This window comes from Felis catus, chromosome A3 (assembly GCF_018350175.1).
Source record: "Felis catus isolate Fca126 chromosome A3, F.catus_Fca126_mat1.0, whole genome shotgun sequence".
NCBI classification, from domain to species: domain Eukaryota; kingdom Metazoa; phylum Chordata; class Mammalia; order Carnivora; family Felidae; genus Felis; species Felis catus.
Window position 1 is genome coordinate 107050153 of NC_058370.1, and position 27831 is coordinate 107077983.

At 36.5% G+C, this 27831-nt stretch overlaps 1 long non-coding RNA gene across 1 annotated transcript in view; it reads left to right on the forward strand.

Moving 5' to 3' along the window:
• The window catches only part of LOC123384543, a 171456-nt gene that overhangs the window by 64810 nt on the left and 78815 nt on the right, over positions 1-27831 (forward strand). Inside the window, exon 2 of the long non-coding RNA XR_006595790.1 lies at positions 24766-24973. This is a non-coding gene — a long non-coding RNA (uncharacterized LOC123384543). The remainder of the gene's footprint in view (positions 1-24765; positions 24974-27831) is intronic.

The following is a 27831-nucleotide window of genomic DNA, read 5'->3' on the forward strand; positions in this document are numbered from 1 at the left end:
AAGTCACACTAAAAAAAGAAGTCTCTAAAAGTGCTATTCTTTTTAAAAATTAATTTAGTTTTTGGAGAGAGAGGGCAAGAGAGAAAGAGAGAGAGAGAGCACATGTGCAAGAGAGGGGCAGAGACAGAGGGAGAGAGTATTTTAAGTAGGGTGCATGCCCAGTGCAGAGCCCAGAGCTGGGCTTCATCTCAGGACCATGAGATCATGACCTGAGCCAAAATCCAGAATTGGATGCTTGGCTGAATAAGCCATCCAGGCACCCCTAAAAAAGCTATTCTAAGTAGTTCAAACTGAAAATATCCTGAATATCCTTCAACAGCAAATCGGGTAAAGTTTTATACACGCATATAATGCACTACTATATATCAATGATAATTAAAAATTTAAACCACATACAACAGCGTGGGTTAAATCTGCCAACGATAATATTAAATCAAAAGCCAGATGCAAAAGAATACATTCTCCATGATTTCAGTTAGAAAAATGTGAGGGGTGCCTGGGTGGCTCAGTCGGTTAGGCGTCTGACTTCGCCCAGGTCATGATCTCATGGTTTATAGGTTCAAGCCCCCCATCGGGCTCTGCGCTGACAGCTCGGAGCCTCGAGCCTGCTTCAGATTCTGTGTCTCCCTCTCTCTCTCTGAGCCTTCCCTGCTCATGCTCTGTCTCTCTGTCTCTCTCAAAAATATATAAACATTTAAAAATTAAAAGAAAAAGAAAAATTAAAAAAAAAAGAAAAACTAATTCATGCTGTTAGAAGTAAGGGTGAAGGGAGCATAGAAGGAGCTTCTGGTGAGCTGATATTATTTATTGATCTGGACACCGGTTATACAAGTTTTAATGTTATAAAAAATCATGCAGTTGTGTCCTCATGATTTAAAAATTTTAAGTGTCTGAATTTCAATAAAATTTACATCATGAGTATTTCCTGATATAATCCAATAATCCTGGAGAACATGGTAGTTATTTTCCTAATAGCACATAGTGTTAGTGGACCAAAGTATATTGAATTCATAACTGAATTTGGACATTGTTTCAAATTTGTTATTGTTATAAATGGAGTAGATCCCTGTGCCTACTTCAGTGTGGATTTCTCTGTTTATTTCCTTCTCATAAAATCCTAGCAGTGGAAATATATAACAGTTAGGAACAATTTTTCAGAGATTGTTGGTATGGTACTTCATACTTAGTATAAATAACAAATTGCCCTCTAGAGAATTGATGCTGCGGAGGATTACTCTAATCTCTAGGTTATCTTCTGTACAACAATATAAAGCCAAAGGATTTGTGATAAATATGGAGTTGTCCCATGCTGTACTCAAGAAGTTCCGAAAGATATTTATTTGTTTTAAAGTATATTGTCTTTGGCGTGAGATTTTTCCATCAAGGGTTTATTCAAGGCAACAGTGCATGAAAATTTCCACATTGTAATCTTCTAAGCAGTGTTTTATAAACAGTATTATAATAGGTTTCCATTCAAGGCAAGGGAAAATGCCTACTTTGTCCAAGCCCCAATCATTTTTTTATATCTTACTTTTCATTTGTTAACCGTCCTCTCCAGGCAGCTGACTACTTTCCTGTTCCTCTTCACTGTCATACTCATTCCCATTTCCATGATTTTATTAACTTTGTTCCCTGAATCAGGATTTTCCATTTTCTACCAAACCATAATTTACCCAAACTTTGAAGCTTAGCTCAAGGTCTGTCATAGTCACAAACATTATTCTAATCCTGTCACATTTGAGCCTTTTATTTGCTGACTATCCAGATCACTTGAACGTAAACCACTACTGTGTCATTATGGGAGCAATAACTTAACGAGGTGCTATTTCAAATTTCTTTGTCACATCAAGTTTTGTACGTAGGTTTTATCTTCTTTGCTAGGAAAAATGTGCTTTTCTAGGTCATAACTGTCTTATTTACCCCTGTATTCCAAAAGCTGTCAAGATACTGTCACAGATACGAAATAACGGTTTTGAAATAATTAATTAATTGACAAGTACTTATCTTCCCACATCAGCTACTCACACTGGGAAATTTTACAGTAAAATAGCAAAGAAAATTGTAACTTGGGTGGAAATTAACTATGTAATTATAAGATTCAGTTTGGTGATATATAATAGACAGAGTCTGTACAGTGAATTCCTTAAGTTTGACTATCCAGTATGGCAGCCATTATCCACAGATGGCTATCATGCACTTGACCTGTAGATAATCCCAATGGAGATATGTTGTAAGAGTAAAAGACACACCAGATTTTGAAGATTTAGGGGGACAAGGTATAGTATCTTATTAATAATTTTCATATTGATTTCATATTGAAATGATAGTATCTTGGATATATTATGATAAATAAAATGCATTACTAAAGTTAGTTTTACCTGTTTTTATGTGTTTTTGACATTTAAATGTGCCTTCTAGAATATATAAAATTAAATACGTGGTTTGCATTGTATTTCTATTGAACAGCATTTCACTAAGTCCTTTTAGGATACATTCCGTTATTAAAATGGAGAAACGTTAGACAGTGTATAGAAAAGTTTGCCCCTGTCCTCAAGAAGAAATTGAAAGGATCAGACAGAAAAGTAAAACTTTCCTGAAGTGTATTGTAATGAACTAGAGTTAAGATGTGAAAATATTTGTCATGCCAAAGTTTATGGAAATTTAGGCATATTCTGAATATTGATATTTGTTCTTCCTGAAACACTTAACGTATATAATTTTATGCTTTCCCTATGCCAAAAGTTTCAGATGATTCTTAAAATATGTCAACCCACTTTTGTGAGTCCATTAATTTCTTACAGAAATATTTACTATTCTATTGGATGATGAGGATTAGCACCATTATTTGAATTTTCTTTTCTTTATGCTACTTGCATTCTTCATACTTCGATTTGCTAAGTGTACACAAAGAAAGAACAATTTTTATGATAAGTAACAGAAAGATGTGTGCATAGGTGTGTGTGTGTGTGTGTGTGTGTGTGTGCGCGCGCGTGTGCATGTATACAGCCCTCATTCTTGGATATAGATATATTTGTTGCCACCACCACTAATCTTCCCCTTTAGTGTTAATTCACAAAATATAGATTATCATTCTTACTTCTCACTAAGTTCACCAATGGTTTTTAAATTGCCAATTTCAAAATATCTTACTTAGCCTCTTAGGGTATTTAGCACAATTGAACACTTATTTGAAATTCTCTCCTCTCTGTTTTTATACTTTCTACCTCTCTCATAGTTTCTTCTTGATCTTTAGGAAATCTAATGGTTACATGTTTATTGACATTTTTCAAGTCAATGTCTTTGGACATCCTTCTCTCCTGAGATGCACATTGATACGTATAGTTGACTGCCGAGGTGATCCTGAACATGGCCAAATCTGGACTCGCCTTTTTGCTGATAATATTTTCCCATTCAATTACTCAAATCACCCTCTTCCTTACTTTATTAACTCTGCTCCTAAATCCTGTCACCTGTCCATTTTACCTCTTAAATATTTTAAATGTGCATTTTCTGCTTTCTTTTCATTTATACCACTGCCCTAGTGAAGGCCCTCATTATCTCCTTCTTAGAGTACTGTCATAACTTTTTAATCAAATATATCATTCTGCCCCCAGTATATCCTCTATACTTTTCCAGTGTTAATTGTTAACAACATGAAAATCCAGACATGTTTTTCCCACATTAAATTTCTTTAAATGCTTCCCCATCATTCAGAGCATCATTTCTCAAAGTGGTATAGACCATCACCGACAGAATCACCAGATCGGAGATACTGGAGGTAGGCCAGGAATTTTCAGTTGTATAAATTTGTCAGGTAATAACATAACACATAATTCAGTTTGCAAAACATTCTCCTAGAAGGAAAGCAACCAATCTACTTGCAAGGCATATATTGCCCTTCATTATCTGATTATTTTTTCGTAATCTCTTTCATTATTTGTTCCAGCACTGTTGAATCGATATGTAACCCTCTCAAGGTATCATTGTCTCTCAAAAACTTATATCTTTGCACAAAATGATCTTTCAGCGTTAAATTCCTTTCGGTGTTTATTACCTGGCAATTTTTAATTGAACCTTCAAGGCCAGTTATTTGTCATTGGGGAGTTATTTTGAATCACTACATCCTTAGTGTTTAGTAAGCATCAAAGATATGCCACAGCGCCCAGCACAAAAGCTACCCAAATTCACCATCCCTACACCCCATATTACTCTGAAGTTATTTCCTCACCTTCTCATTCATGTTAATGATAGGTGTCTTTTCTTGCTTTTCATCACCAAGGTTACCTCGTTGCATGCAGGGATTTTGTTCTCTGCCATATTCCTTTTTCCTTGAATAGTGGATGGTATTTTGGACTACTGGATGGAAAATTTGTGGACTGCCTCAATGACTAATTTAATATTAGAAATAAATAGATAATAAATCCCTGAATTCCATGATGTATGAGGAAACAACAAACTCTGAAGGAAGAACCCTGGTATTCTGGAGAAATGTGATCTAGGCCTAGGTGTCTTATTAATAAGCTGTGAGCAAATACCTCAATGTCTCCAATTCTGCAGTTTCCAAACAGGAAAACAAGAGGCTTTAGAATGTTTGAATGGCTCTCGGCTCCAGCTGGTCTTTACAATGATGTGTGGGGTTAAAATTCACGAAACCAATCTGGGAGTAAGGCCCTAGCGTCAGTGGGTCTGAAGGCCTCTCCCATGTGGTTTCAGTGACCAGTCAGGTTGAGCTCCCCTGCAGCAGGTGAAGGTATGACAGACCCTTGGTGTTCTCACTCTGTCCTTTGTGACCTTCTGAAGTTTCATGTGCAGAGAAACTTTATTAAGCTTTATGCACATATGACCTTATTGCTTTTGGTAAAAAAATTCTTTCTCCCTCAACCTGAAGTGTGACTGGAGGCATTTGAAACTGACAAAAGATCACATCATTCCCTTCTGGGAAGCAAAACAAAAGCACTGAGGTGGACAAATGCATTTTGTTTTGATTTCTCCAACCAAACATTCCCCTACCTTTTGTTGTGCTGAGAACAGTGTGTTCCTGGACACCTTTCATAATCTCTGTCCTTCTGCCTGTTGGGCTAATGGGTTCCAATGACATGACATTTATGGGATATCCAGAGAGAAGGAGACAAATTGGCCCTGACTCATTCTGAGACCAAGAGAGATGGTTGATATTTCTCTCCAACCTTGGTTTTGTACCTACACAATAAGCCTGTGAGCTAAAACAAGAGGGGACCAGGAAAGATAACACAAAGAATAGTCAAAGGAAGCTAAGTCAGAGCCAGCATTGGCATATTGCATCAGTGAGGCAGCCCAGGGGAGAGCCTGAATCATTTTTAGTATTAGAGAGAGAACTCAAAAAAAAACAAGAGGAGGCGCTGTGTGTAGTCCATCAAAAGAAAAAGTCAGTTCTCCTTACCTGGTATTCAAGGTTTTCTACTATTTGACCTCAGCCTTCTGTTGCAACCTTTTAATTTTTCCCTTACATTCTCATATCCAGGCAAGTCAAGCATACTTGTTATTTTGTTTTACTCATGTTATGCTCACTGTCTGGAATCCCCATTTTTTCCAAAGACACGGGCATAAATCTTAGCTTCATTTCAAAGTCACCCTCAAATGCCTTCATCCATGCACTCTGACACCTTCCATCCCTTCTCCAAATGGCAGGTACCATCTCCCTGCTGGTGACTATGTAAGCTTATAATATCACATTTGGTTTGATAGGTATATTTGTACATATGTATTTTACTGTACTATAAATTCTGTCAAGGTAGATACTCAGACTCATTCATGTGTGTGCTAACTTTAATTCCAGTTAGGCACTCAATAAAATTTAGTGATAAATGAAAGATTAAACTAAAATTATTTACAAAGTACATGTTGTTCCCTGACAAGAAGGAAAATATTGGCACTCAAAGACTATAGGAAGTACCAGAAAGTCTTATGTTGCCTACAGAATCCATTGCTGACAACACACACATCCACACGTAGATAAAATAGTAAATTTAATTAACATTTGTGATGCCATGGCTTCTGTTCAGAGGGCTTTACATGCATTATCTTTTTCAACCTTGACAGTAACCCCGCAAGATAGGTACTATTCTATTTTAAAGGTAAGAAAACCGAGGCTCAGAAAAGTTAGTCTTAGATTGAGCTTGAGATTGTCTTTTTGGTTCCTAAACCCTTGCTCTTTCCATCATGCTCCATTGCTTGGATAGAAGTAAAACTGCAAGTCTTAAGATACCTAAGATTGGTAAAAATAATTTCCCACATCCCTATGGCCTTAAAGATTTACAGTCTCTAAAGTGAGAACAAAAGATACAAAACAGGTAGACTTCCCTATCTTCTACAGTGCTTCACTTTCAGTATTGTGATCTTGTTAGATTTTGAAAGGAGCAGATAATTATCACTTCAACTATTATTGTGGATATGGGCATCTTATTGACAAGTATAGCCAATATATATCAGAAAGTTATATGTTTTTTTGCACCTTGTCTGTATAATTTTATTGCATCCAGAGATCAAATCTTTTATTTATCATTTTAAAATGCAATCAAATGAAAAGTAGGGATGATTGAAAGGGTAAGTGGTTTACAAAAACTTTTCTGGAATCCAGCTCATTCGTTATATAAGTGAGCTCTGATTTTTTAAACATTTAAGTCAGGTAATCAGGGTATGAAAAAAATAATCCTGGCCTCTTATTCCATTTTAATATTCTTCGGGCAATTTGGAAGAGCAGCATTTTAGTCATGTTAATCCAAGGACATCCCAAGGTTGATTGGCACCCTAAGATCCAAATGATTCAATTTTGATGTAATTGAGTCTGTCTGTGCCAGTTGTCCCCTTCTGCTGATCCCATCGCTCATGTCAAAGGATTATTTTCATATGAAGAAAAAATAAGGATGGCTGAGTAGAAAATAGTTATGCAAGTTTTAAAAGTATTAGGCTAACCAAGAAGCTGAAATTTTCGAAAATTAAGAGTAATGGCATTGTGTAAGCAAAGTACCAAACCTCTGTATGTAATCCATTTGGTTATTTCTTACTTTTTTCCTGATCTGAAAGAATCACTTGATATTCAAGATCTGTAGGGGCTGTGCTTAGACAGTGTGCAAATATACTGAAGCACATGGCCGGGCTTCAAATTACCTCTGGAGGAACTAAAGAAGGTATGGGATCTAACAATTCTATCAGCACAGGCTCTTCAAATAAGTTTTGACACTTCTGTGTTTAAATATTAATTTGTTGGCTTAACAGCTTTTAAATGAAAACAACTAACAAATGTAATAGAAACGGAGGAGAATCAGGTCTGTATTTTACAAATGTGTGCCCTTGAGAGGCTTCTCTAAGAGAGAAACAGCAACTCCAGAGTATGGGAATTCACGTTACGTTGAGACCAACATCTGTGATTGCTCTCCACTGTGCTCTCCACTGAGAGCTCTGTCAGCACTGATATGCCAAGTGGCACCACTGTGAGATACAGGTTCTATAAACGGTGCCCTTTCAAAAAGACACATTTAAATTTATATCAATTTCAGGAAATTGTCTTTAATGTAGTTCAACAAGTAATGGTTTCTCCAGGGTCTAGAAAAAGGCAAGGTCAAAAGCCTTCAAGGGAACAATGTGTTTCATTTCCCGCCCTGGGAATTAAAACTGTAGCAAATAAAACTAATGCTAAATTGGGCCCACTGAGTGAACACACGTATTCCCTAGTATTTTTCATATTACCCATTAAATAGGTTTTAATCTGTCAAGCAATTAGCAATGTGTGCTGATACTTTCATGCGTGCTTCAGCTATTCAACTGAACAGAATAATGTGTTTTGAGCTTATACAACACTCTGAACTCACAAGAGTGTTTAGGCAATTTCTCTTTCAAGAGTCTTACCTCCTTCCAAATAAAATATTCCAAACAAGTTTATGATTAATTTAGATATTAACAGCAAATCCAGAAATGTTTCTGTATTTTTTAAATTTTTGAAAATTTTTGGTTATTTTTGAGACAGAGAGAGACAGAACATGAACGGGGGAGGGTCAGAGAGAGAGGGAGACACAGAATCCGAAGCAGGCTCCAGGCTCTGAGCTGTCAGCACAGAACCTGACGCGGGGCTTGAACTCACAGACCGTGAGAACATAACCTGAGCCTAAGCCGGATGCTTAACCAACTGAGCCACCCAGGTGCTTCAGAAATGTTTCTCTTAATGCAATTGTACCACAAAGACACTTATGAAAAATTGTTACATTTGTCAAACATGTATATTTTTTTTGTTTCATCCATTTTGTTGCCTTTTTGCTTCTCAAGAAATTAGAGACAAATTCTTTCCTTGGTTGTATTCGTAGCCAATAGCCAGTCCTTAATTCAGGACTTAGATAATTTAACAATATCCAAAAAGTAGGAGCTATTAATCAACAATTTTAAACAATTGAGTTCACTGTCTATGTCAGTGGGAATTCAAATAACTACAGTATTCAATGAGTTAGTATTACAGTTGTATATATTCTCATGACATGTTCTCTTGAAAGATGGGAAAACAGCTGATCTTCATTTTTACCCAGAATTGTTTCTCACACATTATATTGAGAAAAGTGGAAGTTTGAGTCTAAAATTTAATTGTGATAGATTGCACAAATGGCTGTAACCATTCTTTTCCCTGTATACACCATTTTTGGCAATATAACCTCACAACCCCTCGTATCAAGAGGTAGTATGTATTTCTCTATAACCTGAATCTGGACTGGCCTTGTGACTTGTTTTGGTCACAAGAATATGATAAATGCCACATGGCCCCTTTCTGAACCCAGGCTTAAGAATGAGGGGAATTATACTGTAGCACTGTGTCCTGCAAATATTCAAATATACGCCATGATAGTTTCCACAAGCTGGAGTGGAAAAAAACCATAGGCTTTAAAGGTGCCTGGGGGCACCTGTGTAGCTCGGTCAGTTAAGTGTCCAACTCTTCATTTTGACCCAGGTCGTGATTTCATGGTTCTTGAAATCGAGCCCTGTGTAGGGCTCTGCGCTGATGGTGGGGAACCTGCTTGGGATTCTCTCTCTCCCTCTCCCTCTCCCTCTCCCTCTCCCTCTCCCTCTGCCCCCTGCCCCCATGTTCTTTCTCTTTCTCTCTCTCTCTCTCAAAATGAATAAACTTTTTTTTTAAAGGTGCCTGAACTAAAAACATGTAGAAAGTGCACACACATTCACTGGGTTAAATTACAGTGAAAACCCTCTTGTATACTGAGTTCAAGTCACCCGCTTGGCTTTCTCTGCAATTATATTATAAATTTCATAATAAAATTTCATGGGATGATAGAGTTTAACTTACAAAAATTAGGTATATTCTGGCAACATCTATTTGTGGAATTTTGCTGATTACAGATACAAATACAAATTAATAATCCCAGCTGTGTGTTAGAAAAATACTTCTGTCCCTACTATTAAAAATAAAAATGTCCCTATTCTATCTTTCCTTAGCACATAGCCAGTAATTGCCAGTTTTTACTGTAAATTTAATTGCCTGTCTACTTCAGAAATCTGTCAAGTTCCTTGAAAGCAGGGACTTTATCTTACTCAAATTGTATCTCTGGCACCAAATGAAAATGTAAATTCCAAGTACAGGAACAATGTGTTTTCATATAAATATGTCCTATATTCTAGTCCTCTGTGTACCTAAGAATAAGCACTGATTTTCCAGTGTTAATTGTTGTTGGATTTAAGATGTCCCCAAATAAATGAGTCAAGGAAGAAATAAATTAGCAAGATTTGGATTACCATCTCTTTCCATCTCATGGACAACACTTAATCTCTTTGCAGTTCTCAGAATCTGAGAGCGTAATACTTATGTAGAGACAAGTTCTTTAGTAAGAAAGTTGTAAGAGAGTAAGAAAATAAGGAAAAGACATTCTATGTTAACTAACCTGAATTTAAATTAAAAAAAAAAAAAGAAATAAGGAAAAGCGTTCTTACTGCCTCCTTCTCACAGAAATCAGCACAGACCTTCCTCTCCCTTTGTTCATTATTTCTAGCTTTCCAATTCCAATCAGAAATGGAGATAAAATGCAATTCATGAATATATAAAGGTATACTAATACTCATTTGTAAGTCTCAAACCTCAACTTTATTTCACTAAAATCGTTAAGGAAATAATACATCTGATATATGTGACCTCCCTTAGAAACTTTAGCATTTGTGTGACTAACACATTTCACATATTATTGTTGCCAGTAGCAGAATAAAGGGGTTCACAATTCATCTTTCTAGTTCTGGGAGGGCTTGGCCAGCAGCATAACTTGGTAATGTTGCCGAGATGACACCACCTTCTGCTTCAGGCAGGAGGCCACAATAGAGAAAACATTCAAATGGTACCTTTAAGCTCCCAAGGAAAGAGCCAACAAAAAACTTCATTTTGGGATGTGGTCCATGAGATGGAGTTTCTGACCATAGAATACTGCGGCCAGTATTGGATTTGCTTCTGAATGAATTATTCCCATTGCATTCTGAGATTCCTGTTTCCACTTTCTTTGTTCTTTTCTCTTTATCCTACCTTGACATACATCTTCAGTCTGCCTAGCTTGTTCTCACCTTCCTTATAATGGAATATTTGAATTTTTCATATGGATCATATGAAAAATGTAAAACCATACACTCTTATTTTTATATCAAGATATGTATTAATACCTACCTTAAAATGGATAGGGTACCATAGATTAAAAGCCCACTTTGGGGATAATAAAACAATTACTTATGAAGTTCATAGTGCAAAAGTAATGTCCCCACCCATCCAATTGATGTAATAAAAATATGTATAAAATTTGCTTTGTGAATGTTATAAATAAACTTCAGTTAACTTAACTCTTAGGGTCCCTTTAGTTTTCTCTATAGTTATTATGGAAAAATAATACTTTGCAGCAGCAAAATAGTACTGATTGAATGACTTTATGTAAATATTTTCATAGTGAAGAGATATGATTAAAAAATAGAGGCTTTATAATTTTTTGCCATATAATTTGTCTTCTTTTTTTAAATGTTTATTTTTGAGAGACAGAGTGCGAGTGGAGGAGAGGTAGAGAGAGAGGGAGACACAGAAAGCAGGCTCCAGGCTCTGAGCTGTCAGCACAGAGCCCAAGGCAGGGGAACTCACAGACCAGGAGATCATGACCTGAGCTGAAGTTGATGCTTAACTGACTGAGCCACCCAGGTGCCCCTAATTTGGCTTCTAAGCAATAAAGATTTCATAGCTCTTGCTTACTCCATAGTGATACATTTACAAAAATAAATACTTTACATTATTTATTTTGTTTTTTTCAACTTGTTTTATCATTCTACATACAGTAAGAAATCATAGACATGGCATAAGTTGTGCTTTCCTATAAAAAAAAAAGTTTGGGGCGCCTGGGTGGCTCAGTCGGTTAAGCGTCTGACTTCAGCTCAGGTCACGATCTCGCGGTCTGCAAGTTCGAGCCCCCCGTCGGGCTCTGGGCTGGAGCCTGTTTCGGATTCTGTGCCTCCCTCTCTCTCTGCCCCTCCCCCGTTCATGCTCTGTCTCTCTGTCTCAAAAATAAATAAACGTTAAAAAAAAATTTTTTTAAAGTTTGTGGTTGACTAAATAATATTTCCCTCCATTTCTTTAGATGGAGAAGGCAGTTTAAAAACTAAAAGGACAGGGGCACCTGGGTGGCTCAGTCAGTTGAGTGTCCGACTTCAGCTCAGGTCATGGTCTCGTGGTTTGTGGGTTTGAGCCCCACCTGGAGCCTACTTGGGATTCTGTCTCCCTCTCTCTGCCCCTTCCCCACTTATGCTCTGTCTCTCTCTGTCTCTCAAAAATGAATAAATGTTAAAAAAATTTTTTAAATATAATATGTAATTATTGGATACAACACGAATTGACATCTTCTATTTTACTCCTAAGTCAGACACATTTTAATTTTAATGTTAGTTAATGTCTTGTTTTCAGATGACCTTACTTTTTAAAATAGAATTCTTTACAATAAATGGTTGTCCATAAAAAAAATTTAACTTTTGATTTTTAATACACTGAAATGAATTATTTAGAAACAATGATTTTTGACTCAAAGACACTTACAGAAAGATGAGCTTATTTGACACTAATAGTTTTAAGAATTAGTCTTACAAATTTACAAATTAGCTTTCCTAATGAATTCTAATTCTCTTATTTTTGGAGAGTCTTTATTTGTTGAGTAATTTTCTAAAACGAAGAATGATAAAGTCTTTGTAAACTTGAATCTAATTTCAAAGAATCAACCATTTTAACAGGGTCAGTAACTCAATGGCTAGAGGCAAGGTTTACATCTATGCTTCTTTCCTTTTTTGGTGATATGTTACTGTAGAAACATTCAGGAAATTCCTGGGCCCAAACAGCATACCAAATGAGACAAAAATAAAAGTGTTCTCCCTGGTATTCCTCAACTTTAAAAAAGGATTAATGGCAATCTAAATGTGCTGATTTTATTGCCATATAAAACAAGAGGCAGATTGCATCAGCAAAGCCATAATGGAAAGAAACATCAAGGCTGAGATTTTGAAGATGTTGATATAAGAAAACAAATTAGAACTGTAAGTTCACAATGGAAACAATCTTGGGGGAAAGTACATCCTGAGTGTTGCGAGATGGGTCTCGCATCATGTCACCTGGAGGACAGCTGTGGAAATGGTGGGACAAACCACTTTTTCTCTATTAAGGCAAGTTCTTTGAAGGATTACTAACAATGTGATTTTAGAAGTTACAGAAAGAGACCTCTATTCTCCACAATTTCTCAACCCGGTATTTAGAGCCAGAATCGATTTTAGATTTCATCTCGTATTTTATTACCATCTTTAAAAATATTAAAAGACATGCAGCACTTTAAATTTGGCTGAAAGATCAAAACACCCATTATCCCACATTATTTTTATTTTGTGTTTCATTTTACTAACTATATATATTCACTCCTAATATAACGTGTCTATGAACACATTTCTTCATTCCACAAATGCTTATCTTGTGCCTACATGTCCGATGTAGACAATTAAAATTGTGAGAGTAAAATAGACCCAAACCCTGCCATGGAAGAGGTTATATAATCTAATGAAATATATGGACATTAAGGGAATGATAGCACATTTTATTAGTTGCTACTATAAGTTAATGTGTCATTATCAATTCTCCACATTTCTCTTCAATTCTTTTAAATAACCGTATTTGTTTTCCATTAAGGAAAATGAAACATAATGTAACCATGCGTCCACCTCCCAACTATGTGTTAATGTTTTCTAATAATGAGGAAATGGAGGCCTGTTGGGAATAATAGGTATCGATTACAGATGGAGTCATGACAACTCCCTTCCTATTAGAATGTCAATATGGCAGATAAATGGAGACATCACTAGGTCCTATTTTCACCATTTTGCAATAATACACCCATGTAGATACCGGGGATGGAAAATGGAGCTCACCAGTGGATGCTTGAGGAGAGAACAGGTTGTGTTGTGTGAGGACACAGAATTGTGGCACAGAGGGAAACGGAAACAAATTTTACATGCTCTGTAGTATTTTGTAAGCCCAACCCTGTGCCCTGAAAGGACTCATTCACATTCTCAAAGGCTACCTTGCAACCTGAGTTATCTCAGAGGGATTGCAAACAGGCCTTCTGACACATCTTCCTGGAGAGAATGAGGGTGCTTGGAGGAATCGAACATATAAGTGATGAGAACTTATTATGGACAACACCCTTTCATGTGTATTTTCTCATTTAATCCCTACAATGACTGTATAGGCTGGGTATACCTGTCCTCATTTTATGGATGACCAAAATTAGACTGATTAAGAAAATTGTTCAAGATAATAAGGAGTAGAAATTTAAACCTGGATGTATCTTACTCCCCTGCACCTAAGAGCTCAAATGTCTTCAATAAATACTTGAAAATTACCTATGGTAATGAGTACATTTTCTTTCTTTCTGTAATAAGGCAGAACTTGTTTGCAGTTCTAGTCCACAGATTTTGGACCCGTGTTGTAACTTACCAAATTCTTACCAAAATCTAATTGCAGAAGTTTATTGCCCCCATTTTTTGTAGGCGTTTGTTTCAACATCTAGATTCATACGAGGTGAAAAGGAAGCCAAAAATCTGCAAGGTGGCAATCAGCACCGAAAGAGGTCACATTTTCATTATGCCAGTTAGCGAACCCAATTCAACACGTCACCAGTAATAATACCAATACCTTATGTGCTTTAGAAGGCAAAGCATTTTAACCTAAATTAACATGTTTTAAAAATACTGATATAGCTAGAGAGTATGCTAATAGGAATTAACACAAAGAACCTCATGTTTTTCTGCCAACTTTGTAAACGTTTATTTATTTTTGAGATACAGAGTACCAGCAGGGGGAGGGGCAGGGAGAGAGTGGGCAAGAGGATCCAAAGCAGGCTCCACATTGACAGCCGTGAGCTGTTGTGGTACTCGAACTCACAAACCGTGAGATCCTGACCTGGTCCTAAGTTGGACGCCCAACCTACTGAGCCACCCAGGGGCCCCATTGCCAACTCTTCTGTATTGAAAATGAATATACAAGCATGCAAAAAAGCTAACATTTGAACACCACAGGAATTAATCATCTCTATGCTATAAAGAAATCCTCTCTATGACAAAGAGTTCAGTACATGTCAATATAGGACCTTAACCTTTTTTAATAACTTCGTTTTTGTCCTAACATATATTAAAAGTACAATCAAAACACTGTGAGGTGCAGATATAATAATAGACAGATCAGTGGGACAGAGTATAAAGTCCCCAATGACAAAGAATGAATACAGATTTAAAATTAAATAAATTATTTCACATAAAGGCAAAAAATAAGTTTTTGACAAATTATGTTAGAACAATTGTCTAGCCATTAAAGAGAAAAAGTGTTAGACTTGTATACTCTACATCAAAATAAATCCCAGATGTATTAAAAATATAAAGGCTAAAAAACAAAACTATAAAAGTGCCAGGGATAACATGGCTAATTACTTTTGTTATCTTCAGGTATAGATTTGGCAAGTATTCTCAAAACAATATACAGATATCAAGATGATGAGCTAGGACAGGCCTCAGAGGCTGGTGTGGATTCAGTTCAAGCTAGGGGTGTATGGATATAGCCCTGCATTGTCTCTCTTGGTTCCTCATGGAGATGTGTTTGCAGTCAGTGGGCCATGCTTCTGGCCCAGAGTGGGATGTGCACCAGGTAGAAAGGGCATGATCCTCCCTCATGACCTTTGATGTGAATGCCTGGGAGCAAGAACATAGCAGAACTCAAGTCTACACATTATTACCTATTGCCTTGTCCAACCACAGAACCACGCACTCGCATTTATTACTGTGCCTTGGCCTCCACAAAGGGGATATTGATATACTGAAATATACAGAAAAATTTAAAAACCTTCCATATACCAAAACATTCATAACAATAAAATTTGGAAGTATTTCTTAAAGTATCTGTGTCCAGTAGGTTTTGAGGGTAAAATCAGTTCCTCCATCACTGCCAATCTAAAAGAGTTGCATAACATACAATCTAAAATTTCAAAGTCTAACAGAATTTGTTTAATGTTTTACTCCTTCAAACAAATATCATGACCTTTTCAGAGATCTTTAATATAATACTTTCCCATTTTTCTTGATAAATGCTGTCATTCTTTTGTTCAACACATGTTTATTTAACACTCTTTCACTTTTTTTTAATGTCTATTTATTTTTGAGAGAGAGACAGAGAGAGAATGAGTGGGAGACACAGAATCCAAAGCAGGCTCCATGCTCTGAGCTGTCAGTACAGAGCCCGACACGGGACTCGAACTCATGAACTGTGAGATCAGGAAGTGAGCCAAAGTCAGATGCTTAACTGACTGAACCACCCAGGTGCCCCCTAACCTTCTTTCAAAGACATCTTATCAGCACTCCTTTCAAAGACTCCTTGAAACTGGGTAATTTGTAAGGTTCACATTTCCCTCCTATGCTGAGCATCAAGATGTCGCATCTTCCCAACATGATCTCATGAGGATCTCCCCTTTGTCATAAGACAAATCTGGGAGCAAATCAGTTATGAGAAAGGTGGTAATTTTGGTGTGTTAATAACTAGGATGTAGTGGTTTCCAACCTTCCCCTCCTGTGTCCAGCAGTAACGTTCTTGCAAACAACAGTCTGCTTCAAAATTAGTATTGCCATCATCTTTGTATCCTGGGTTTGAATCTCATTTTCCAGGGGAAAAAATAATATCAGCCTCTCTATATAAGGAGAATTTCAGACTATGAACGTTGCCTTTAAGAATGGAAGTCAGCTTTTTTGTCCTCTGATCTTATTGTTCTCACACTCCTGAAAACCAAAGCAAATAAGACTTTTTCTAGTGTTAATAAATTTGGTAGTTTTAAAATACGTATTGACACTTCATATTATTTTGTTGCTTCTAACTTTGGTAAATGTTACCTACATCATAAAATAATGATTTCTGTGGAAACTAATTATGGTTAGAAAATAGTATGCTGATGTAAATGATTCTGAGTTTTTCTTAAAGGCACATTTTGTAACCATAAAAATATTAATTTTAATTAAGACTTAAAAAATCTTCCCATTTTTCCTATCCTCTGTGAAAAATAGTTGTAGGCACACACAGAGATGTAAATTATAAAAAGTCATTTCTGAATTTTTTTCTAAAAGCTAAACACACTCAATACTTTTGTTTAGTGAGATGTTATTTGTACAGTTGAAATCTCTGGTTGGTGGTATTATCTCCCCTTGGATGCCTAATGGACATCTCACCATTATCTCGTCCAAAGGAAAGTTTGGTTTCTCCCTAAAACCTGTTCCTTCCACAGTCTTTCCTGTTTCAGAAAATAATACCATCACCCACACACTTCTTGCAGGCAATATAGTGGTCAACCTTGATCTCTCTCTCTTCTTCCCTCAACTCCTATTCAATTCATAAGCAAGTCTTGTGGGTTCTACCTCAAAAGTACATTTTGAGTCAGGTCACTTTTGTTTCTTCACTATGCTCCCAAGCCACTAACATCTGGGATGGGACTCATATGATGCTTTCTGAACTGATCTTTCTGCTTTACTCTTTCCCATGTAATCTACGCTGCACACAATAGTCAGAATAATGTATTAAAATTTAGATTACATTATAATATTAAATAATCATTGAGAGTTTACTATGTAAGAACACTGTTGTAAGCATTTTACTTTAAATTTTTTTCTCTCCTCAGGGGTACCTAGGTGGCTGAACTGGTTAAGTGTCCAACTTCAGCTCAGGTCATGATCTCACGGTTCATGAGTTCAAACCAGGCATGGGGCTTTGGAGCCTGGAGCCTGCTTTGGATTCTGTGTCTCCCTCTCTTTCTGCCCCTCCCCTGCTCATGCTCTGTCTCTCTCAAAAATAAATAAACTTTTAAAAAATTATAAAAGAAAGAAATAAAAATAAATAAAAATTTTCTCCTCAAAACAACACCAATGTTAAGTCCCATTTTACATATGTGGAAACTGAACTATGTAAAGGTTCAACAGTTGCCCAAATTCAACAATTGGTATTTCAATGTATCTTGAGGTGGGAGGGGCAGAGAGAGAGGGAGAGAGAGAGAATCCCAAGCAGGCTGCTCTCTGTCAGCACGCAGCCTGAGGCAGGGCTCGATCCCATGAACCATGAGATCATGACCTGAGCCGAAATCAAGAGCTGGATGCTTAACTGACTGAGCCACCAGGTGCCCAAAACACCTGGTATTTCATACCCAGGCAGTCTAACACTACAGCTCATACCACTAAGTACTACATCAATGTTCTCTGAACATACTATTCTCCTTTTTAAAGTTCTCCAAATGGCTTCCATCTCACTCTTGCTAAAATCCAGTCTTTATAAGGATATCATAAAAGAAGCATGTCTTCCACAGAGCCAAGCACACAATATGTATTTAATAAATGTGATTGTCATCTCCATGTCAAAGATTGCTATGTTATTCCCAAAGACTACTAAGAGCAGATTCTCACTAAATGTTCCATGAGTTGAAAGCCAGAACAAACCATTCATTAAGCATCTATAAATAAAGATCATGTATAAGGGAGGCTGATATCCACATTCTTTAAGTTCTTCATGTTTTCTGGCTATATATATATATATATATATATATATATATGGAGGATCTAAGCCACATACAAATGTCTCATAATACAATATTTTCCCCAGAACACAGAATGGATTTAAATCATCTACTATAACTGGGAAAGAAAGGACATACTAAAACTTTTTGAGGAAGCAAGGGGTGAAATCAGTTTTGTATTTACTCTTATTTTTTAATCTTTAGGTATATAAGTTGCCTTCAGTGCATTATGTGTAATTTTATTTTTCTATTTAAATTAAAACTGCACATAGACACATACACATGTACACACACACACACACACACACACACACACACACACATTGTTAAGATTTTAAATAGGCTTAATTGCATTCTGACTGTCAACACCCATCTCCCTAAACTGATTTTACACTTAAGTTCTCTAAAAAGAGGCGATTTGGGGATATTTAAGAAAAGATTCCTGGATTTGTTAGCTGTTTAATTAGGCCCAGTATTTGTGTTAATTGGCTGGAATACATTTAAGCCTGTAGAACCTAACTCTGGAAGGGTAAAGAACGCAATTGCAGCTTGAAAGAAATGTACTGCGAACCATAGAGCTCTCCATGGTCCTGCCCCTGATGCATCTCTCATGCATCCATGCATCTCAGACAGTGAAAGCTGACATTTGTCTGGCCACCTAGAGATGAATTGAATCTGACTGCCTTAGTTTAACAGTTACAGCTACAGCACCCAGGTGCCTTAAACTATAATGTCATTCATCTGGTCCATAACGTATCTTCAAGTAATCTCATCTGCCTACTTCTTAATTGTATATAGAAATCTATTGTATGAATAATTTATGAACAACACTCTACTAAAACTGTTGAGAGAGCAATTATGAATAAGACTAGATATCTTTTCTGATTAAGTGTTTGCGATAGTGCACATAATAAGATATATATACAAATAACTGTATTTTAGTGAGGAGAACACTAAGTAACAACAAAACAAATTTTAATAGAGCAATGCACAAAATATGTGGAGACACAAACATACATAAATTTCTGGAAGAATAACATACAAAGATGAAAATGGTGGACATTTGTGTGCTTAGGTACAGAGAATTCCTATCCAACAATGAAGTTTTTGTATATTTTTATTTTTAACATCTTTAACATTTTGGAAGTCATAAATCCTTAAAAAACAAAAATCACATAAACATATGAAATTTACATCAGACCCAATATGCAAAAAGACTAAGAGACACTTTGATAAAACATAGAGTACTTCTTTTTCTATGTGACCAGACCACCGTTTATTAACATTCCAAAGACTTGAATTCTAGATTTTGTTCTACCACTTTCCGCCTGCATGCTTCTCTTGATCCTAGTTTTCTTATCTTTAAATTGAGACAGTTGGACCAGCATTTTAGTTTAGATGACCTACAGAGTTCTGAGTTAAAATGTGCTCTGTAAATACTTCTTTTAATAATGTTTGTAATCAAACAACCCTGATATCTGATAGATTATCAAAGACACATGGAATTCTTAAAGTTCTAGTATGTTTCAAAACTTAATTTCTAAAATATACATCAAAATAATGTAATAAAATGTTTAAATGAATATAACGTAAGAATTTCATAAGAAATTTTATATACAACACAAAAAAGTTAAGAAAGTAATAAAAGAATCAGTGATTTAGTGATCAGCAACTTGATCAAAATTGAATTTTCTTAATTTTATTAACTAATACATTTATTATTTTACATTACTAAATACATTTATTTACTTTTTTAATTTTAGAGAAAGAGTGTGAGCCGGGGAGAGAGGCAGAGGGAGAGAGAGAGAGAATCTTAAGGAAGCTTGATGCTCAGTGCAGAGCCTGAGGTGGGGCTCGATCCCACGACCCTGGGATCATGACCTGAGCTGAAATCAAGAGTTAGACACTCAACCACCTGAGCCACCCAGGTGCCCCCGTATCTACCACTTCAAAAAGATAATGGAGCATATTATCCAAGTTATGACAAATATATCACTCTTTCTCTGTTTTTTTTTTTTAATTAGAATTAAGAGGTTGCAGTAATAAACATTGTCCCCGTGGAAAGTTCATACAATTTTTTGCCCAGAAGTTGCCAGTGTTCTTGAAGTTAACTGGTGTACTTGTTCCCTAGGGCAGCCACAACAAAATACCATAGACTGGGTGGCTTAAGCAACATAAATTTATTACTCACAGTTCTGGAGGCTAGAAGTCAAATGTCAAGGTGTCAGCAGGTTTGGCTTCTCCTGAGGGCGCTCTCCTTAGCTTGCAGATGACTGTCTTCTTGTTCTGCTCTCACATAGCCATTCTCCACATCCCTTATATCTCTCTGTGTGTCCCAGTCTCCTCTGCCTATCAGACCACCAGTCAAATTGATTAGGTCCTATCCTAATGGCTTTAACTTAATCACCTCTTTAAAACCCTATCTCCAAATACTGTCACATTTTGAGACACGAGGGTTAGGACTTCAACACATGAAGTATGAGGCAGTGAGGGAGGGACAAAATTCAGCCCATAATAACTGGGAAAGAAGGCAGGGGGTTCTCAGTAGTCACTCGATAGCCCAGATTTCAGAATGTGTCTCTACACAGTTCTGTGCGCTGTCCACAGAAACAGATATGCTATTCACGTTTTCCAGAAGCTAAAACCTTCAGTTTTCTGCTGCTTTGGCTTCACTGCTTAGTGTGGAAGAAAATCTGAACATTTCTCCTTAACTCCATTTTAATTTCTTCTTAAGCATTTTTTTTTATCGATCCCCCTATTTTTAATCCCAGTTTCATTGCCATTTCCAAAGTTAACAGGTGCTATCAACTTTTGCATGTTTGGGTTGTTACATGGTATTTAATTGGTTGCTTCTTGGTTTACTCTCCTGCTGACCGGATCAGATTTCCAAAGCTTCTTGAGTCAAGACCATTTTGGCCACCTGCTTTTTAGCTTTGGAAACTTTATGAGCCTTAAGTCCTCTCCCATTTTTTTTGTCTTTGATTATTTGTTCATTTTGTAAAAATCCTTTCCCTGGCTGACACTGAAGTGACATTTCTAGAGGGAATAAATATTTGTGTTCAACCTGCCATCTTACATCAGAGCTTACATTATAAAATTTGTGAGAATCTTTTACTGAAATGGAGATTATTCATAGCATTCAGAGTTATTATACAATATATATTTGTAAGATTATGGCTACATTTGCTATTCAATGCATATTGTAAAGTTTGCCTCACAATGAAGACAGGGTGGTTTTTCCATTCTCTTCTGTAGTTATTTTTCTTGCTTATTTTCTGTGGTTGTTAAAATTCAGTTCTAAGTGAAGAAGCCAGCATGCATTCAACTGTCAAGGAATTGGTTGCCATCTAGCACAACTTTTTATTTAATTGTATGGTATACTAATTACAGAGTAATTTAATTGTATTTTATAATATTGATAAATAAAGTTGCTCTCAGAGAAAGTTTTAAAAACAAGATTAAATGGATAGTTTTCCATCTGAAACTGTATTAATATTTAATAAGTGCTTATTGAGAATATTAATAAGGGGGCTAAAAACTTTTTATACTTTTAAAATATTTACTTGTGTTTTACAAATTATTTTCACAGTTGGAAGTGTCAAAATTCAAAAAAAATTAGTACCTAACTGAAGGAGCAGTCAGTATATTTTGTTCACCGTTGTGTTATATAGTCTGTTTGGCCCAATCTGGGATATATGTATTTGAATGATTTGGTGATCTAATTCTGGAGTTTGCTTGGATTTCTCCTGAAGTGTTTCCTGAGATTATTTTCAAAGATAAATATTTGAGGTCATGATTCCGGACCAGAAATAACACGCAGCATGATAATACATATTTAAATCAATAAACTGCATGAATTGTGGCATTGATTTTCAGGATATAGCTTGGTCTTAACTCAAAGCTGTCTTCCTTGCAAGATGCATAATTTAATTTTGAAATTTCGCATGGTTAGCCTGAAAACTACCAGCTGTGAAAGCATAAAAATTATGTGTTTCAATAAAGCAAATCAAACTTTTTCAAAACTGCCATGGCAACTTAATTCTAAAAAGATGATTCATTTTGGCTAAGAAAATTAAAACTTTTAATTATTATTAAATAATTAAATAATATAATCTAATGCATGATAATATATACAAGTTACAATGTAATTATAACAATTATAGATATACCTGCGTATAAGTCATATGTTATATATAGAAAGAAATAGAGAGAGAGAGGCAAAGAGAAGAAAGACATTAGTGAAAAGCCTGTCTTGCTGTGTGCCCGGAAGCCAGGTAAATTGAGAGAATGGTAGATAAGAAGGAAGGGGTAATACAGACACTCCCTTAAGTTACTAGCAAAGCAAATATTTTGGAAAAACCCTGCTGTGAAAACAATGCCTGGAACATGCTGTTATTATAGATACAGAGATATTAATGTGATGAAAGCCAAGAAATTGTGATCTTGTTTGGAAAATCACATTGAATACTGCATATTATTGTCAAGAAGGAAAAAATACCACGTGTATTTTTTTTCTTTTTGAATTCTAAAAACTATTTTGCTAATCCCAATTAAAGAATCATAATGTAAAGTTCCAGTTTTTATTTTTAAGCTATTTGTATTTTCTAATACCATATTCAGGATGAGAGAATTTGGATACATCTGCTCCCTTTTTCTTTCTTTCTTTCTTTCTTTTTTTTTTTTTTTTTTGGCCAAAAATATGGCTCCAGGATTTTTAAATAAGAATTTCCACATGAAGATGAGAATGTTAATAACATGCTGGAACAATTTTGTTCACTTTCTTCTTCCATCCAGATTGATTCAAGGAAATAGGCATTAGAACTTTAAAAATCATGCTCACATTTAGATGATTATTTATTGAATACTGGGCAAGGTCTGTCTAGGGACAAGGACAACTTTGGCTCTAGCAGTGACTTCTGAAAAGCATCCAGGAAAATGTTCAGAAATAAATAAATGGTGCGTTATAAAATTCTCCAAGATGGCTCAGTACATGATATGTTATATAACTATGTATTTTCACACCAACATTCCTGTGGTCGCACGAACGGCAGAACATTGTGGGGATAAAGCTTGATGTGTGCTGAGACTGACATTTCTATCACAAGGGTAATTTTCTGTGCCAGACATTTAAATTTCCATAAAATTAGGCCATTTGATGAGCTCTTCAAAACCACTTCTGGGTCCAACATGGCGTGTCCTTTAATTAGATAAACAGATAGTGTTTTCATTTTTACATAAACTTAAATCCTATTTATAGACAGCATCCATAATTTGAAAATCGGTGAGTAACAGGCATGAGCTATTTGTGAGTGGGCACATTTTCACATCTTATTTATACTGTATGTTCCCCAATGTTTTACTTGCGAGCTCAGAACAAATGAAACCATCAGGCAGTGTCCCGTACTTGTCATGATTTCTTTTCCAAGCCACTCATTGATCGGAGCTCTTCTACTAAGCCACATATACTTGCCAAATTAAAGAAAAAAGTTAATCATCTTGCACGCATCGTCTCTTAGCCAACATTCTTCACTGGATGTATTCATGCCTTGACGCATATTTGGAGAATTTGGAAAATGAGTCCCTGAACTGATTTCCATTCTTTGGTAGTCTTTGCTTCTACACTGTCAAGGTGGGCAAATGGGGGAGTAAAACAACACTTCGGTGGCAGAAAATAAGTAGAATAAATTGGATTTCAAAGAAATAGAATAGCACATTAATGAGTGTCAGATTATGGAAGTCTAAAAAAACTATCGATGACTATTTTTTGAAGATTGTGTGAATATTGCAAAAAGAAGCCAGAAGTCTTATTTCTATCTATGCTATTGGTAATGCTCATGTTTATTATGAAAATTTTTATTTATTTTTTTTTCAACGTTTTTATTTATTTTTGGGACAGAGAGAGACAGAGCATGAACGGGGGAGGGGCAGAGAGAGAGGGAGACACAGAATCGGAAACAGGCTCCAGGCTCTGAGCCATCAGCCCAGAGCCTGACGCGGGGCTCGAACTCACGGACCGCGAGATCGTGACCTGGCTGAAGTCGGACGCTTAACCGACTGCACCACCCAGGTGCCCCATATTATGAAAATTTTTAAACATTGACCTTTTCTTGGATTCTATCAGTCTCTCATTCTTGAAAAGCGGTTGATGTGGTGTAGCATGCATGAGAATGAAGAGATTTAAAAACCAAAATTAAAAATCAGAGTGACTTTTTTTTAATTTTGATGTTTATTTATATTTGAGAGAGGGAGGCAGAGTGCGAGCAGAGGGGCAGAGAACAAGGGAACACAGAATCCAAAGCCGGCTCCAGGCTCTGAACTATCAGCACAAAGCCCAAAGCGGGGCTTGAACTCACGCACCGTGAGATCATGACTTGAGCCAAAGTCAGATGCTTAACTGACTGAGCCACCCAGGCACTCCACAGTGACTTTTTAATATAGACTCTATAGGGCCCAGCTTGTGTGTCTGAGGCCATTCAAAAGGCAACGTATATTAAAAAAAAAAAAAAGGCAATGCATAATTATACCCAGGAAAAGAGAAAAGAGAAGTTACATTGGGAAGGGGAGAAATAGGCTAAGAAACAAGGTTTCAAAGTTAAGACAAAATTTTAGAAAATGTGCGTGTCTCTTTTTAATGTTTGTTTTTGTACCTAAGGGGAAGAAAAATGGAAAGCTGTGAGGAAGTAAAGTCATCATTAGGAGAAAGTCACCGACGTGCCTCGGCTTCCTGCTTCCCTGGACTCTAGATGCTACAGCAGTGGAGGAAAAAGAAGTCCTCCAAAGCTAGGACTCGGGACTGTCTTCGTTATGCGTCCTTCCTAACTGGGGTCGAGGATCTGGGGCCACCCAGACGCAGTAAGACTGTGAGTGGGAAGTGCTTTGAGTTCTTTAGAGAGCTATGTTTTATAAATACTGTTATTATTCAAGCTATTATGAAAGCCGAGCCCTGGTTTTCACTGATGTGTTCCTGGAGGCAGTGGGTGGGCAGCAACCCACTCTACTGTCCTGCCAGAGGCGCTTAACCTCCTCCTTACTTCCCTCCAAGCAGGGCATCTCACTTCTGTTGTTTTTAGTTCCCTTGCTTCCTCAGGGAGCTCACCCTCCCGCTTCTCACAGAAGGTCAATCCCCAGAGAGGGAGCCAATCAGGCAGGAAATCTCAGAAGAACAAATCACAGTAGCAATGTTAGTAAAAATAGCTGGATTTAGCCCATGATCACTTTTTTTAAAGAGAGTTTGCCTGGTGCACGTATTCATTACTGTATGTCTCTCCCCCACGCTGCAGGAGCCCAAAGGTGTCAGCTGGCAAGGAGTTTAAATCTTCCTCGGGCATCCTTACAGTTCCTGCAGCTACCTTCTAACCACCTGCCGCGGGCAATGGATGAGCCCTGATCAATTGTAGCCCATCCCCATTTATTCACGTACATTTTGGCACGTGTGCAATTCCTGTATACCTAAGGCAGTCCATCTTATAGAAACATTTTTGGAGTCTTTTGGGTTTTTTGTCTCTTTTAAAATAAGTGTTTGAAATTACAGTTATGGATGTCCACAATTTAACGTCCTCCCACACATATTTTAATTGTAGCTTGTACCTAGGAAGTTCAGAATCATAGCGGAAGCATATATGGACATTGAAAAAAAATTATGCCGGTAGGGTTGGTTTCCATAAGAATATCTGGAAGGAGAAATTCTCAACCAAAGATTCAAGATTGATGTTGAACTCCGCCATATTTGTCACACTGCAGTTTTTAGAATTGGATTTTTCTAGGGGCGCCTGGGTGGCTCAGTCGGTTGAGCTTCTGACTTCAGCTGAGGTCATGATCTCACGGTCTGTGAGTCCGAGCCCTGCGTCGGGCTCCGTGCTGACAGCTCAGAGCCTGGAGCCTGCTTCAGATTCTATGTCTCCTTCTCTCTCTGACCCTCCCTCGCTCATGCTCTGTATCTCTCTGTCTCAAAAATAAAACACTAAAAAAAACCAATTTAAGTAGAATTGGATTTTTCTAAGTTCCAGACACTCTGAGATCATTATTTCAAACAGCACCCAAAAATGCATGGAATTAGTCTCCTCATTGTGAGTTAAGTAACATAGTACAAAATTGTTCATAGAATCGTATTTGTATAATGAGCGCTTAGGTGCATGAGAAGACAGGTTTTGGAGGTCATCTGCCCTAGCCTTCTCTGTCACAGATGGAGGAACTGATGGCCAAAAAAGGTTCAGTCTCTTCTGAATGACACTCAGTTTGTGGCAGAGCATGGACCAAAGTCAGGGTATTCTGAGTGAATTCTGTTCACTATGCCTTCCATTGATACTCTATTAGTTGTATCACTTTTGAGAACCAGGAGAAAAATTTCTAAATGAAAATGCAAATGTTGGTGTTAAATTAAAACAGCTAAGTTAAATGTAAAGATACAGGAACTCTATAGTTTGTCTACGGTTATAAGGTAATATATTTTTATGACAACACATATAAGATGATTGGACTATTTTGAAAATACATTAAAAAACAGAAAAAATTAATACGGAAAAAATATACATAAATAAAATCACCTCCCAGAGCGAACAACTAGCATTTTGATGTAGTTCTTTCTAGTTTTCTCTTGCATTCTTTTCCCATAAGTACGTGTGAAGATGTTTATTCATCTATACATGTGCAAACCTATAAATAACAGACGATACTGGAAAACAATTTTATATATTGATTCTTTTCTTTAGCTTTGGTCATAAACATTTTTCCATGGCTTTCTGCAGTTTAAAAATATTTTAAAATAATATATACATTATGTCTCATTTGGCCAAAATTTCAAACCACCTCCCTCAAGGTATTCTGTATTTTATATTTATATATAAATAAATATTTTTGTCTGCTTTTCTGATTTTTTTTTCTTTTTCCAGCGGGGAGATAGCACCTCGTAGGGAAAAATACCACAGACCCTAAAGAGAAATTAATTTGTATTTACAAAGAAGTCTAAAACCTTCCAATGAACATTTGTTTTCTATTTTTATTTCTGTGGTGGTTTCTACCCAAGTCTTCAAATCAGAATGGAACCCAAGACAGAATGATTATTCTTCTTCACTTATGAGGAGACAGAAATGGCTATAATGGGACTCTTATGGCTGATAGGATGATGGGATAAACATCTTGTAGTGTCAAATCAACAAAAAAGAATTGGCTGTGGAATCTGGAAAAATAGCTAGCTCAGTGCACTAATAAACCAGGGAAAGAAAAGAAATTTTGAGACAGAGTTGAAATCTGCTTATGCAAACTGAAAAAAAATGGTATTTATGGTGTCAACAAAAGTGTCATTGCCTCTACAATACGCCAAACATGGGATTAGGTGGCAGGAACAAACATATACATAAGACATGATTCCACTTCTCAAATGGCTCACATCCTGATATGACATACCTAACATATACACCAGTGACTACTCTAACATTCCAGTCCAATAATGATATTTGGAATGACAAAGCAATGGAATGATGCAAAGTGGTGTGGAAAGGCAGAGGGATGGTCAATTCAATTAATGATCAATTAACTTTGACCCACACAGAAGACTTCTAAGAAAGAGAGAGTCTTAAATTACTACCTTATTGGTAAGAGATAGGATGTTCCACAATGAAACTATTATGAATAGATAATAGGTCGTGTGCTGGAGGAAAAACGGAAAAGTCATTCAGTCATTTCTTCCACAAAAATGTATAGAATACATGTCATATGTCAG